At 44.5% G+C, this 16,040-nt stretch overlaps 1 protein-coding gene across 6 annotated transcripts in view; it reads right to left on the reverse strand.

Annotated features, from left to right (window-relative positions):
- The window catches only part of EFNA5 (ephrin A5), a 289,016-nt gene that overhangs the window by 158,140 nt on the left and 114,836 nt on the right, over window positions 1-16,040 (reverse strand). For 2 of the 6 annotated variants that reach the window (XM_086413343.1, XM_086413341.1), the window contains exon 1: window positions 11,320-11,452. The exons of the other annotated variants lie outside the window; for them this stretch is intronic. The gene's annotated coding sequence lies outside the window, so the exon portion shown is untranslated. Of the gene's footprint in view, window positions 1-11,319; window positions 11,453-16,040 lie in introns of those variants that run through there. 6 annotated transcript variants of the gene reach the window in all.

A 16,040-nucleotide genomic window follows, 5' to 3' on the forward strand; every position in this document is an offset into this window, starting at 1 on the left:
GTGTGAAGGGGGAATCTTTTTTTTTCAGGTGTTGGAAAGTTAATCTACATTCCAGGCACAGCTGAGCAATTAAAACATATAATGAGCAGAACACTTTAGCGGCTGCACCTACAGAGAAGCCTGAATTGGGCTTCTCCCTATCTCCCCCACACAGGCCAGGGGAAGTTAAAGAGGTAATCCACTCCCGGAAAAGCCCAGAAGAATAACTATAATACTCTTCAAACCTTAGCTGTGTCAAGTGCTTGCTTTGCCTCCATTTCTGCTTTCAGAAACTCATTTTAAAAGATAAAAAGGAATATTACGGGAAGAAAGCCCAAATCCCAACAAAACAAAGGAAGGTCTACCTAATCTTGCCAGTTAATCATTTGGGGAAAAGACACGTTCTGCATCTAATTAGATCTATGCAGTTAAACATCCATCAAGAATTCTCCTAGAAAGAGTATGTTTTATGGAGTTCTCATATGAGGGATTAAATTGGGCATGTGGAAAGCAACCTTGATCCATTTAATGGACTCCCCCCAAATATACATCAGCATCCATGTCACGGAGCTAGATGGCTTCTTTATCCTCTCCCCAAAATGCAATAACAGAAAATAATTAAACCTCTCTCAGACCTGAACGGCACAGTCATTAGGCCACAGTCAATGACTGGAACTGCCACGAGAGCCTGAACCACACTTTACCCTGGCTTTTCTGGCCATTTTGATTCAGAAAGCTTTCCATATCCGGATCTCCCCGGAGAACCATTTTATGATGCTATAAAGACTGTCAACCAGAGGGGAGCTCCCCAACACCTGAGCCACACACAGAACTATCAAATGACATTTAATTGTGAGCTGACACTGTATGTCTGAGCCTGCATTCTGATCTCCAAATATTATCCATGCTGCTGTCTGCAGAGATAAGACTGTTATGATAACAGCAGATCAAACCAATTAGACCCGGGAGCAGCAAATACATCAAGATCTAGACTCTCACCAGAGAGTTTGAGGGTATATAAACTAAAAGAGGCCCGATGTTATCTCCTTTATGAAAGAAACAGGTCTGGAGGCCTCTTTCCTTTTGTGTTTGTGGGTGAGTGTTTTCATGTAAACACATGGGCAGCGAGCAAGCAACACGTGCAAAGTGCACGAGCTACTAATTACTTTTACATCTAGTGTTGACGATAAAGACTGTAAACCTAGGTCGTTTTTTTAATACTTAATACTGATGGTGGTTTCATTGATAAATTCAAGCAGGCTATCCTAAGTGTCTGCAGCACAATTTTCTTTCTTTCACATTTCAGCACCTTTTCTGCTTTTTAGCAGACAAGATTCTACTAGCATCTCTAGCTGACTGTACCCACATTATATCTGCTTCATGGTACGTGTGCAGCACCAGAGCCAAGACACCAGGTGGAAGTGCCAGGCCTTAACCCCAAGTTCCTTCTGGTGGGCCACAGATAAGGAAACAGCACTGAAGCGGGGTGAAATGAACAGTGTACATGAGGTCCCCAGAAGCCCTATCAAAGTCTGACAGCTAAACAGGATACCAGGAAATGTATCAGCCACATGATATTCTAAAAGAAAACAAACTTAATAGAAAGGGGGGTGGTGTAGCTTCAAAGGGAACCTGATTCTATACAGCATGAATTTTCTTTTCATGAAAAATACAGTGTAATGGAAGTTTGTCACTAAAGAAATTTGATAAGGGGAGAAAATTAGGACCTATTTCATTTAGCTCTGTCTCATACCTGGGGTATAAATAGAGGATAATAAACTGTATTGTCCAAAAGAGGAGGGAAATAGCAGAGTAGCATTCAATAGTGGTGGTTGGGCAGGTAGATAGAGGAGTTCAGACTTAGAAAGAAAAACACATATCACGTGTGACAGGTGAACAATGATTATCTGTAGAGAGGAAAAAAGACTGGAAGCCTAATGGTCCCCACAAAAAAAAAGAAAAACATAGTGTACAGTTTACAAAGAAAGCAATTTACCAGTAGCATCAGATAAACAATAGTGAAAAACTTCAATGTAATTGTTCTACGGATCTGACTGCACTCTTCCTAAGACTATGATCAGGTAAAATACAGAACTAATAGAGCTGAGAATAGAGACTAGAAAATAGAAAGTTTGAAAAGCATAATACCAATCTTCATTACATAAGAATATTTTACAGAGAATAGACACTAGGCATTCTTCAGTTCAAGATAATCAGGGTTCTCTCAGAGTAGCACAAACACAATTTTTTTTTTTTTTGACCAGCAATAAAAAGAAATTTCCAGATTTGGAAGAGTAGAGTCATATGCAAAGAAAGCAGTGTCTGGTCTATTTTCTTACTTGGTGACAGTCGTTATCTTGAGGCTCTTTTGGACTAAAGAGGTAGCCATCAATTTTAGGCGCCGTTATTATTCTCGCAGTTAACACTGCTGGAACAGCCACTGCGCCAAGGTCTGGAGGAGACGCTGATGCCCCTCGTTTTGCAAATAGCCAGCAGTCCTTACTCAGAGTCCAGTCTAAACTTCTTGTCTATCTGGAAGTTCCTACTTCATCCTCGTAAGTCTCTCCCAGCCCTTTCAGGGCACACGGCACCCTGTCTTCTCCTTGAGCCCAGAGCATCTTCTACAATCCTTTTCTCACTAGCCAAGCCCCCTTCCACGAGGGACCCTGCTTGAGCAAGTCTGCACACTTAGCAGAGTGTGCTTCACACGCAGGAGGTAGTCAGGGAACTCCTAGGAAGACTCAGATGACGCCATAGAACTGGCCCCCTCTCCCTGTGTATTCTCTGCAACATTCCTACTGCAGAGAAGCAGCTGGTTAAATAAGACACAAAATGATGACATGTGGAAGCCTTCAGGAACCTACTTCCTGTTGTACTATTCACCTGTAGCAAAGATGGGCAGACTCCCTACACAAAAAAGAGATCCTGATTAAATGGGGGCAAAGCCCCAGTATCTGAATTATGGGGGGCAACTCCAGAGATTCTAATACGTAACCAGAGTAGAAGATTACTGGCAAAGAATTATAACTTCTTTATCAAATTCTTTCCTTCATTTCCTACCACAGGCCATTCAACTGCATCTTTATGCTGCTTGTGGCCAAGTATATTGTTAATAAAAATTAATCAATATTTTAAAAATCTATTCCAGGCACACTTAGGACCCTGCTTGTAATCTATTATTTTTAATGGATGGTCACCACACCAACCTTGAAATGAAGATAGACAACATGTCCAAATTCTCAAGTCAGAAACTATTTCTTATTAAAAAATATATAATATATTAAAATATGTAAAATAGATGCTCTAAAGCCTTCCAATCAGTGTAGTAATATTTCAATTTTTTTTCCAGCACTGACTCTGAGCCAGGTATGATACTCAACTTGGAGATACAGAGAATATAGAGTTCCCTCAAGGAACTTAAACTCAGTGAAATTAAAAAAAAAATTTTTTTTTAGTTAACAGTGCTATTTTTCATTAGTACATTGGTAATTTTAATTGTAATACCTGCCCACACATACTCTTACACAATATTCATGATAATTCAGTGAGAGATCATGATCATTTCACCAATGATGAAACACACATTCAGAGAGGTAGTGTGATTTGCTCAGCTCACACAGTTGTTAGGTAACAGAGCCATGCAAACCCAAGTTTCTAAGTGCTTTCCCCTAAATCCAGGGACAAACATCATGTTAATTACTGTGCTGTATGCAAAGAGATTAAACTATGGTCCTAAGACCTCAAAGGAGGCTACAATCTAGTTAGGGGAGGAAGCCAGATACACACAGATGATTAGCATATAATACACTGCAGTGTTTGCAAACACTAAGTAAATGATAGAGGAAAGTCAGCCGGCCAGCAGGGTTGCAAAGGAGGAGCAGATTGAGACTAGAAAAGTGGGCGAGGCTTCTTACAGCGTGGACCCTGGGCTGAGTCTTTAAAGGATGGGTAAAGCTGGGTAAACAGGAAGAGGGGATGCAGAAGCTCCATGGATGAGCTGTCTCACCATGGTCAATTTGGAAAGTTCCGGCTAAAAATAGATTCACAAAGTATGCATCACCAGTTTTCATTTCATATATAATTTGGGACCAAGAATATTTCACTCACTATAACCAAGTTAACTCAGTATAGAGGAAAATCTGGATTCTGCTCTCAAACTTACCCACTCATATCCATTTTCTTAAGGAAAACATTAATCAAGGTATTGACTGAAGCTCAACTATGGGCAAAGCCCTAGGTTTGCCACTCTGAGAAGGACCATGCGCTGCTCTACTTTGCAATGGCTTACGATCTCACTGAGCGCAGACACAAACATGTGGGTGCTCTAATGAAACATCACACCACTAGGAAACAAATGCGGGGTCTGCACGGCAAGCGTAATGAACGTACAGAGGAAGAGTGAGATTTCGACGAGCTGGTTGCTGGGGTGGTGGTCCTGGCCAGTAGGGCACAAGCAAAGGTAACAGGGACGGGAGGAGTGAAAAATGCATTCAATAAACTCATCCGACAGACTATGTAGGGTCTACTCTGTAAGGCCCTGGAGATAACACATTTCACCCAGAGTCCCGTAGCAGGAATAAAAGGTTCAAGAAAGCGATGACATAGTTAATCCCTATTATGTTCCTAGTTTCGTAATTCCATCCACGACTGCCCGACTCAGCTTCAGTGGTCTAGGAGAAGGGGTCTAGGGAGAAGACGCACCTCTCTGTGCTCTGGATCCTTTGAGGCACTCAGCTTTTTCTCTTTGGTGAAGGCACCCTTGCTTTGATACGGTTTCCGGCTTATAAAATTAACCGCTGCTCACAGAAGCCCCTATCACAACATTGCCAGCTTGCAAGGTATCGTGCACAGAACGGACACAAGTACACTAATGACCAGGTAGACTTTAGAATCCCATTCACGCCCAGAGAAGTCCTGGAGCACCCGCATGTCTTTGGGAGCTGCCTGGGAGGCACCGGGTGCTCAGGCTGTAGCCCTGACCCCGTTTCTCAGGGAGGTGATCCTGCTTTCTGGGCCTGGACTGGTTAAGGCCACATGTGCTAGCTGAATCTACGGTGCTAAGAAGCGCTGCAGTTTGCAAGGGGAGTGGAATGCCAGGGGCTACTCCCAGCTCTGTATCCACCAGGGATTCCGGGCTCCTCTGAACAGGAGGTCACGCAGCAGTGGAAAAGACTAACCGCGGCCTGATTGCTGGTAATGCGCTTCATCTATGACCACCGGAGCTATGGGGGCTGTGCTTGGAAGGGAAGTGAGCTTTCAGGGGTGGGGGGTGGTGGGGAGGGGGCCTCGCTTGACTTTGAAAAGCTCTTAAAAAGTTCAAACCACTCCGCATACCACTGGAGGCAAACTCTGCTTAAAAGGAAAAGGAGGGCGGGGGTGTCACTAAAAGAAGCATTAGTTCCAGAGCCAGAGGTCAGGACAGGCTTTTGGAGGTAGCTTGCAACAGCACACCTCCACCGATGAATTCCGGCCCGGGACGACACAGGGGCCAGTTCTGGTGATCGGGCTGCCTTTCACGCAGAAATGCCCATCGTGACTCTCTCTTCTGGGCAGTGTTGAGGGGAGTGAGGGAATGCTAACTCCTTAGACAGATGACCTGACAGATGGACTCCAGGGAGGCGGGGCTCCATCCTGGGGTGAGTGGGGGCAGGGAAGAAGAGTCAAGAAGCAGATAAGAAAAACACAAAGGGCATGCCACTCCTTAAGCTTGACAAACACACACAATTGTGCCCGTAACTAGGATACACAGTCAAGACCAGAGAAGCATTAAGTCACATTTTAACAGATGAGCTAAAGCCAGATCACGGATGCATGACAGAACCTGTTTAGGAAACAGTTTGCTACTATTTTTAAAATGCTTTCTATACTTCCACGTATTTAAAAAAGGAAAAAAGTCTTATTAAAATGAAAAGGATGTCACTGATCTTCAACTTTTTTGCCCTAACTTCATGAAAACGTCATTGCAAAGAATCGGAGCAGATTCAAGGAACAATGCAAATGTATAACATGCATGAGAATACCCATCGGTGAGGTAGTTAGAGATGTGGAAAGTTAGTCACTTTTGCTGTAAATTATGAAAGCTAATAAAAAGATCACCCAATACTTCCAGATGCTTTAGGACTATACATTTGTAAGAGCTTTATTAAAAGAAACTAGGCAATCAATATACATTCAGAATCTTCAAATGTTCATAGATTTTGACCAAGAAAGTCTGATTCTAGGAAGCTACCCTAAGGAAATCATCAAAGTATGAATAAAGATTTCTGTTTAAAAGCTTTAATCAAGAAAATTACGTTATAAAGGTTTTAATGATGTGTATAAATAATTATACTATTAACTGAGAAAAATTAGGCTGCAGAATTATACTCACAGTATGATTACAACTATCTAGAAAGAAGAAACAACACATCAGTGCTTTCATACGTATACAGGAGAAAAGGCTGAACGCTAACGCACCAAACACCACCAACAATTACCTATGGGTTCTCCTTTTACTTTTCATTCACTAGAATTTTACACGTTACAAACGACAGATATTATAATCAGAAAAACACAAAGTCTACAAACTCCAAAAACAGCAGTAAAAAATTACCACAAAGCTACTCCATGAATTATTTATGAAGGAATAAAAAATTAGATTAGAGCAGATATGGTCAATTTTCTCTAACACAACATGGTATTGACCCAAAACTTTTTATTAGTTATAGATTAAATAGGAAGGCCAGGTGGTAGCGTCTCACCATTTGTCTACACACACACGCCCAGATTACAGCAGGCATCCCTCAGCTTTAAGCCCAAACTGTAAGAAGCAGAAAAGAAAAGAATGTTCTAAGTTGCCAGAAGCCAACTTTATAGATTTTGTACTTGATAAGACGATAGGGACAAATGAAGAGCTTATCTTTGGAAAACTTGATTCCATTTGGGGAATTTTCACGGCTAACCTGCAGAAACAGGCCAATAAACATTTTAATTATTCTCTCTGTTCTACTGGTAACCTCAGATACTTAAATTATTTTATAGTGTATCTACAAACTACAAATGTTTGTAGATACACTATAGTTTTACCTTTTTAGACATCTGATGATATACAGAGTGACCATCCTTCAAAGTCACATGTTTCCAAGCAAGTGATACATTAAAAAAAAAACACTGAAAATTCTTCATGAAAGATTAATTTTCCGAAATAAAAAAATACTGTTAAAATCTGATTATATTCAACGCTTCTATTTCCCATATGCTCAAAGAGCTGAACACTCACCAGGGGCCACACTTTTGGGGGAAAAAAAGAAAAATTCTCACAGCATGTATTTTCAAATTTCATCTAATTTAAAGCTTTTGATATCCTAAGACAGCTTACCAAAAGTTAAAGTCTTGAACAAGAACAAGAAATCAGAAGCCCCTGCCCCCAAAACTGTACAGAAAGGAAACTGCCAGAGAGGACATGAAGTGTCCTGATGAAGTGAAGTTGATCAGTCATGTCCAACTCTTTGTGACCCCCTGGACTGTAGCCCACCAGGCTCCTCCATCCACGGGCTTTTCCAGGCAAGAGTTCTGGAGTGGGCTGCCATTTCCTTCTCCAAAACCCTGATAAGAGCCCCATTTTCTCTACTCCTACGGGCAAAGGGAGAATTCCCCATGGAAGGGACAAGTACAAACGGTGTCAAACTAGTAAGAGATGGTGAAGAGAGGACAGTTACTCAGGATCTGAACTGTGGTAATAAAATGATGGGTTTTGATCTTCAAGTCCAGTAGGTAGAGTCTGCAGCCTGCACTGCAGACTGCTCACAAACGGCCCACCTCGCTTTACTGTTGGTGTGTGTTGTTACGGGCGTACAAAAGCAGGGGGAGGGCGGGGGTGGGAGATACAAAGGCTCATGGCTTCTCTGTGGGCACACGCGACTAATGTGCGCCCCGGAAGGAGGAGACAAGCACACACCTGCTTATCAGCAGGCCTGACTCATACCTCTTGCCATTTTACAACACGCATCCAGCAAGTCCAGTTGGTGTTTAGAGAGACGCTGCTTTCACAACGTCTGGGCAAAGAGTGTGCTTTTCCTCTCGCTTGTAGGAAATACTAGTTGAGTTGCTGGAAGCTTTTCACTTTTCACTTTCATGCATTGGAAAAGGAAATGGCAACCCACTCCAGTGTTCTTGCGTGGAGAATCCCAGAGACCAGGGAGCCGGGTGGGCTGCTATCTATGGGGTCGCACAGAGTCGGACACGACTGAAGTGACAGCAGCAGCAGCAGAAGAGGACGTCAACGGGCTTGTCTCACCACCTGATAGGAGCTACGGTTCGTGCTATCCTGATTTCCAGGCTCAAAGGCTCAGCGACCAGATGGACTATCGTAAAGGAAAACGAAAGCAGTGGCCTAATGCCAGGCCTTCCCTGGTGGCTCAGACGGTAAAGTGTCTGCCTGCGATGCGGGAGACCCCGGTTCGATCCCTGGGTTGGGAAGATCCCCTGGAGGAGGGCATGGCGGCCCACTGCAGTGTTCTTGCCTGGAGAATCCCATGGACAGAGGGCTACAGTCCATGGTGTCGCAAAGAGTGACTGAGCGACTTCAAGACTTCACTTTAATACCAGGCCTGTTCACACCCCTTCCAGGCTGGTTCTACACAGTCTGGCAGCACCAAGAGCCCGTGCTCCCAAGTGCAAGAGACTTCCCGGGTCTGCTCCAAGCCCCTCCTGGGCAGGGCTGACACTGTGGGGGTCCACTCCTGGAGTCTACTCTCTGGAGCCAAACTCACCCATCAGTCTGCAAGAACAAAGGACAAGCGAAGAGAAGCTCAAGACTCCAGGTTAAAAACAACAAAAAAAATTTTTTTCTTTTCAAAGCAACGTCTTCAAAGGCCTTTTCATATTTCTTTTAAGGAAACATCTGAATTTAAGTGACACTGTCAATCATTTCCTTTCTCAAATATGACAGGGCTCGTCTACCCCTAACTTGCTCATGGATTGATGGAAATGAGGGGGAAGCTATTTTCCTCATCCAGAAATTTAGACAAAAGAGTGTCTTGGCAAGGGCAAGCACTTCCAATGTTTTCCTCTCGGTGTTCCCTTTAATTTAGCTGTTTCACATTTGCTTATGATTAAATGCACTTTCTGTAGAGAGAGTGTACAAAATTTTCTGAGGATCTCCTTTGGGAATACAGGAGACTAAAAGACATAAAGAACATGAATTGCATATAGGTTAACAAAGTGGTGAATACACCAAAATACAATTAAAATTTTTTTCTTCTGATTTCCAACTTTTCAGAAGCCATTAAGCCACAGTGTAAACGACAAATATAACTTTGATATCCTAAATATTATCCTTGGTAAGACTGTCACTTTTGGATGTTAACATGCAATAGGTTTTTAAAGTGGGATTAAAAATGCCTCCCACTTAAGCACTCCATTGCTTCCACAGATTCTGAAACTCAAAGCAAAACCCAAAAGGTAGAGAGTCAGGTCCGGCCTCCCAAACCCCAGAAGGGGGCAGGAAACCAGCAAACAGTCCAAGAGACTGTGGTTCAGGGCAGTGCAGGTATTTGAGAGGGAAGCCCATTATATCTGTGGGGGTCCTGACATTTGGGGTAATCTAAACCTTATTACCACGCGAATCACCCCTGGTAGGAGGGAGATTTAGAATGGATGCCTCTTTACCCAAGCAATTAAGATCATTTAGGGAACAGAGAAAATGGGCAATAAGGATCTCCCTCCTAGAGCGCTCTCGCGGGTGTTCAATCAGACCGCTCCTCTGACAGCTCATGGTGGAGACGCAGCATCGGCTGAGAAAGACCCCCGAGTCAGGGCCAGAGCTCAGCGTTTCAAGCCCCTGGCCGCTTTGAACACCTCTCGGAGTGTCCTGCATGGGCCATCGGACAGCTGTGTCCCCAGGCACCTGAGAACCAGGCAGGGAGGGAATTATTCTTCTGGGGACTTGCTCGCAAACCAAGAACGACCTGGTCTGTGAGAGAGGTTGTGTTCTATGAATGAACATGAAATGCTGAACCTTCAATTACCCAAAAGCACTTGGAAAAAGCAAAGAAGGAATCCTTCTAAGCACTAAACGTTATCTTCAGGGCCTCCTTCAAGAATCTGAAGGGGTAAGAGCAGTTCAGGTGCTGGGCCCAGGGAATAAACCACTCCCCACCCAACGCTTTCAGAACATTCTTCAGTTAGAGCGCCCACCACTGAGGGCTGTAATTATTAATGTACTTGCCACTCTCCCGAGTACCCTGAGAACAGAGTTCAGCTCTTGATGCTGATGGTTAGCCTAAGGAGAAGCTGCCTTAGTTGTTCTGTCGTGTCCGATTGTTTGCGACCCCGTGGACTGTAGCCCGCTGGGCTCCTCCGCCCATGGGATTCCCCATCAAGAATAGTGGAGGGGGTTGCCATTTCCTTCTCCAGGGGATCTTCCCGACCCAGGAGTCAAACCCATGTTGCATGTGTCTCCTGCACTGTAGGCAGATTCTTTCCCCACTGAGCCGTTGGGGAAGCGCTGGTTAGCATAATCCCCGGCAGATTTTAAGTAAACATACAATGAGGAAAGACCTCAAGAAGTTTATCAGGTACATGATAAAGAAACCCTGAAAGACCACCTGACCGGATAGCCCAGGTCTGCACATCATTTTAGTTATTTTGGTCCATCTCTCCCCTCTCTATCCTTGAAACTGTCTGTGAAACCATGTGACTCATAAGGAAAAATCACAGATGACAAGCATAACGGACAACTTCTAAAAGGTGAATGACAAGCGAAAACACATGTTCTTCTCTACCTGCTAAAGCCCTGCCCAGGTCTCAGCAAACTGAGGAAACAAGTCACACGTTGAAACTTTCACTTCCCTTAATTCATCAAAGCCGCATCTCTTACACACATCTCCTGCCTGTCACAGTATCAGGCTTGGCTGAGGCCTTAGTGTGGGTTCAGATCATTGGCTTAAATCATGTGCGTCTGGGGCGATGGGCCACGTTTTAAACACATTCAGTATCTGTGACGGTCGTCAATGTTGGGTGGGCTTCCCTGATGGCTCAGAGGGTAAAGAGTCTGCCCGCAATGCGGGAGACCTGGGTTCGATCCCTGGGTCTGGAAGATCCCCCGGAGAAGGCCATGGCAACCCACGCCAGTACTCTTGCCTGGAAAATTCCATGGATGGAGGAGCCTGGGAGGCTACAGTCCATGGGGTCGCAGAGTCGGACACGACTGAGCAACTTCACTCTCTGTTCGGTACACTGAGTATGAGACTGTTTTTCGAAGATCTCGTGAAAGAGAAGTCACCCAAAGGAAAATATTCACGAAGGGACCGCAAAGCAAAGGCTAGGCCACAGAGGTGCAGTTAAAAAAGTCAGTCCCACCTGGGTTTTAGCGAATCCGTCCTGACCCTGTTTCCTGAAGGCGGCCAGCTCGGCTTCACACTGGCATCCGTTAATTCATTGAGGACGAGGAGGCCTTTTCCCCCTCAGACGCCCTTCGAGGACTCTGTGGCTCAGAGTCGGTTAATCCCTTCAGGCCGGGGTCAGGACGCGCGGCCGGAAAGCCAGGCGCGCTCAGCCCTGCCCTGCGCCGCCGCCGAGAGCGCTTCTCAACAGCGCGCGCCACGGCGTTCTGCCGGCCAGAAGGGCCTCTTAGGCGCCGCAGTCATCTCAGCCCCAGCGCGCCGCTTGCACGGCCTGAAAGGAAGCCCAGCTTCTGGAAAGCCCGTGCGTTTTCTCCAAGTACAACAGTTATCTTTCGCCTCCTAATGCTGTCCCTGTGGAAAAGACTTCGGTGAACTACCAGAAACTTTCGTCAGTAGCGTGCTTGAAAGCAGAGCAAGCGACGCTTCCGCCATCCTGACAGCAGTGTTTGTGTTTCACTGAAACTCGACATCAAATAACGTGTTTGTGATGAGGAAGGAGGGAGTGGACTTCTGGGAAAAATGGATTTTCCGTAGATTTTTACTATACAGACATATTGAGGCTGTTTTCCATTTCAGTTAAGCTATCCCAAAGTGGCTGTGTGCAGAAGTGAACACAGTAGAAAAAGACAGCCGCCCTCGCAGTATCGAGAAGAGCTAGTAGAAAAGAGGCCCGAAAGATAACACGGTTTTTCGGGGACGCCCTGTAGCACGGTGCTGCGGCTCCGGGCCTCACGGATCAATCTGGTCCTCCCCAGCACGTCTGCTGGCGCACTGACATATGATGGATTCCATCTCTGAATCCAGAAGCAGAAAGAAGCCTGCTGATTAACAGCTATGAGCGGAAATGTATGCACCTTTCATAAGCAAGACAAATCACTCATTCTCACCAAACGCTTCCAACAGGAACGCTAATTTTGTATTTATTTGCACGGCATATGTACCGCGTCCGAAGCAGTGCATTAAAAAAGATCTCAGGCAGCCAATTGCTTTGATTACATTTATTCATCACAGGATTACAAGGGCTCAATGGCACAGCGATGAAGTAGGAAGCTAGTGAAGACAGAAAACACCTCATCAATGCCTTCTCAGGGTTGGAGATTTTTCTGATGCATAAGACATACAGACACACACACATCCCCCTAATGTAGGAATGAATTTTTTTTTTTAACAGAACACTGTGGCCATGCATCTTAAATCTGCTATATGCCTTTCCTGTCAATCAGCACTCATTTTTATTAATAACTCTAAGAACATATTGTGGGAGTCTTTTTGTTTTCAGATCCGGTCATGTGACTTCTTTAGCACCAGGGAACACTGGGTAAATTGTCATGTTCTAAGGGGCCAGTGAATGGTCTCTTTTAAAGCCAAGTTGATGATGAATTGATATTTACTAAGGCCTAAGCAAGCACAGGGCAGTACATATACGCGTCCTTCTGTGCTCTGCACAGTGATGGATGGAGGTGAGCCACGGAGAAGAAGTTACAGAGACACACTCAAGCTGACAACCAAGCAATGACAAGCGGACAGTTTTAATCAAGCCTCAGAAGAAACGGCTTTTTGTATTACTTACTGTGGCTCCATTCTCCTAATGTACATATAGATCATGGATATACTGTACCACACTGGCCTGGCTGAAAGCTGAAATGCAGAAGAAAAAGCAGAGAAGAAGATCCAGCTTCCTCCAGGCCACAAAAGGAAGGTCGTTTAAGTCAGGCGTTTTCCCAGAGGTACCAGCGCTGGAAATCCACGCTCCATCTTCCAGAGAGATCTGACTTTCTAGAGGAGGAGCAGGATGGGTCTGCTATTCTCCTGTAATAACCCTGATTCCTCCCCATGGCAGAAACTTCTGGAACCTCAACACAGGTATGAATGCTTCACCAAGCCTTCTAAAGACCAAGCTCTCTGGAGCAAGGGTTTTCAGCTTACACTTTGCAAAGTTAGGGCAAGATACTGATGTTATTCAAAGAAACATAAGCCTAACTCATGAAACCAAGCCATGCTGTGCAAATAAATATAGAATTAGCGTTTACCCTTGGCAGGACATTTTTGGTTGAGTTGGCTGCAGAACATTAAAAAAAGACATTAAGTGGATTATATATTCATATGAAGTCTCCTGTGATTTTTAGCCATTAAAAAAGCCCACTATTTTTCTTTTTGATGCTATATACTAATTGTGAATGATTACAAGAGGCGACTGTGTAATTGTTTTCTACTCCCTCCCCTGCAAGAAATTTCATGGTGATGTAACTTTGGTAAAATAGTTTAAAATAAGCTCTTAGATGGAATCACCATGTTTTGAACAAACAAAAATCATACCCTGAAATAACATTCCATTTCAGAGAAGATAGCTCATTCTTTATGTAGTTGGCTCCAAGTTCCTAAAAAGGTCTCTGCAAAATTTTGTGATGGTTGTCGAAGCTAAAAGCCACAAAAATCAAGCGGGCTGAACTTTGAGGAATATGAGAAACTAAGGCGCAAACGAACCCACCCCAAGGAAATATAGCTAGCACAGCTGAAATCAGACTCAAAGTTAAACCTCAGAATGTGAATCATTATTTTCGTTGGGGCAGAGCAGAGTGAACTGGCTATTTGTTTTCTCCTTCTGTTTCTTTGAAGTTTAGAACCAACACAAACTTGATGAAACAAAGGGCTTCTGAAACAATCTCTTTTCCCACACTTGAACTACGTGGGAAAACTGGATACCACATACACAACACTACCCTTAATGATCAAAACAGTACTCCCTACAATTTTGCCTCACACTTAACATGAGAAGACTACTATTTTTATAAGGGCAACAACTCAGAGGAATGTTGCAGACACAGCTTCAGACCATTTTTTGGTAGGGAGTATAAGTTTTTGAAACGATCAACAGACAAAGCTTGAAAGCTGAGAAATACTTGCTTTGATTCCTGTTATAAAATGGACTACAAGACACCATCACATAAATAACCCAGTGCGGAGACGCACAGCTGACGTGAGATGTGAGCAGGAGAAATGTCCAGCAGAAGTCCGGAGACCAGTGCTGGGTATCTGTTGAATCAGCCCCTTGTTTAGGACCAGATGTACAAAATGTGAGACCACCTGTTGAATTGCTGTCTGGAGGAAGCAGTCTTTCAAAAGACTTGGCTTTAGTGAATTTTGATGTTACGACTAGGACTCCACCAAATTCAACAATGAAAAGTGGAATTGGCAGAGATCTCTACCCAAAAAATCTAAATTTTATCCAGACAAGATAAAGATCCCTAAGCTCTTCAGTGTCCGAATTAAGTAAAATGACATGATTCACACACTGAGCAGGAAAGCACATACATACACTTGCACATGTACACTTTGCACACTGGGTATTTCTTTTCCATAAAACTCAAGGGGAGTAAAAAATTCAAAGTTTGCCAAAAACCTTGCTTCCTGAACTAGTGATCCTGACATATTTTAGAGTGAAAATAAATTAAGCCCAAACTCTAATTGGTTTACATGATGGTTTCAGGAATGTTTTCTTTTTGATTAACAATTAACAAGTGGTCAAAAGTACTGAGGCTTTCAAACATATCGGTACCTCACCAATCTCAATCTGCCTGCTAATTAATCGTGGAAAAAATATATGCCATAATCCATCTACTTAAATATCAGTTCAGTTCAGTCGCTTGGTTGTGTCCAACTCTTTGCGACCCCATGGACGGCAGCAAGCCAGGCCTCCCTGTCCATCACCAACTCTGGAGCTTGCTTAGACTCATGTCCATCGAGTTGGACAGCCATCATTTCATTTGATCCTCACAAGGTGTTTAAAACAGGCACGGCAAGAAGTATCTTCATTTACAGGTGAGAAAATAGATGCTCATAATTTGCTACAGAGCTAAGAAGTGGCAGCTTTCCAGTCTCCTCAAGCAGATGGAAAGTGAGAGATGAGTATCTGGTCCCTAAGAGTAGACAGAGGCCTCTGTGAACAGATGGGCCCGGGATGATTATATTCCATGCTCAACTGCGGGGAGCACCCGCATCTCCAGGCATCTTGTGCTAGCCTGAACCTTTTCAGATACCGTCTGAAACGGGACAGGTCTCCGATGAGGGTATGAGGGGAAGGGTGGCTCAGGCCTGGCCGCAGGCTACAGTGCCGCCACCCCGAGTCCACCTCTCCTGTTCCGAGGACCAGGCGGCCTCCCCCTCTGCGCCCTGTCTACCCTCCCGGAGTCTCACTGCCTGGGGGCGGCCCGACTCAGGCAGAAATAGCGCCCCTCTCGGCCGCAGACAGGCCGGGGTTGTTCCCTCCCGCTCTCTGGAAACCGGAGTCTACCTTGCAGCTTTCAGACTTGGGCCTCTTGCACACACTCTCAGGATGGGAATCTGCACTCAGACAGGGGGCTGCTTGTGGCCGGGTCTTCTGAGAGCAGAACAGACGTTAGCAGAGAACACTCTCAAGCGGCCCTCTTCACAGGCCAAGGGCTCTCACATGGTCCCACTAAATGCAAAGATGCTTTCAGATGCACTCTGACTTCTAATGGGTCACACAACTGCTGGTCCTCACGCATAAGCAGTGCATCTGCTCAGTACTATTCTCAGAGATGCTAAATACCTATTTAACAAAAATATTATAACAACCCAATCTGGAATGTTCCTTTTAATAGGGTTGGATTAGACGGTACTGATACTACATTACCACTCATCTGTCAATTTCCTCAT

Source organism: Bos grunniens, chromosome 7 (assembly GCF_055505025.1).
Source record: "Bos grunniens cultivar Pamir isolate PY7600 chromosome 7, Bosgru_T2T1.0, whole genome shotgun sequence".
Classification (NCBI taxonomy): Eukaryota; Metazoa; Chordata; class Mammalia; order Artiodactyla; family Bovidae; genus Bos; species Bos grunniens.